We start from the raw sequence: 521 nt of genomic DNA, 5'->3' as shown, positions 1-521 counted from the left end.
CGCACAAGAGAGGTTCTCACAAGTGGTCGGCCAGGTATTTCCGGCGTGACGCCAATCACAATATGCCACTCTTGCCTGACGGGAAATTATTGCTATAGTACACACACGAGCACTACACTCAGTGTATTCTAGTTCTCTGTCGTTTTCGTTCTTAATTTCTGAGGAAAATATGAAGGTAGTAACACAGATCACAAAACGGGTGTAATTTATCTAGTGTTATCAGTGTAGGAAAACCAAAAATAAAAACAAACACACATTACTATTTCACGTTCCCATTCCGACGCCGCAAAAATACAGACGATAAAACAGGAAGATAAGAATAATTTTCGTGCTCCAATTGTACTCCCGAAGCGTGAGTCATCAAGCAGAAACACTACGTCATCAACTACATCCCGCCTCCCACTGCCTCGCCACAGAAAAGAGAGAGTGGAAGGTAGGCGGGAGCGGTGGAGGCGAAGCCCAGATGATTTCGTCTCTCGGTTCGGAAGACGCAGGTAGCACGCACGCACAGAACGACGGCG

Source organism: Penaeus monodon, chromosome 24 (genome assembly GCF_015228065.2).
Source record: "Penaeus monodon isolate SGIC_2016 chromosome 24, NSTDA_Pmon_1, whole genome shotgun sequence".
Classification (NCBI taxonomy): Eukaryota; Metazoa; Arthropoda; class Malacostraca; order Decapoda; family Penaeidae; genus Penaeus; species Penaeus monodon.
The sequence above is the reverse complement of the archived record's forward strand: the minus strand, read 5'-3'. Positions refer to the sequence as shown.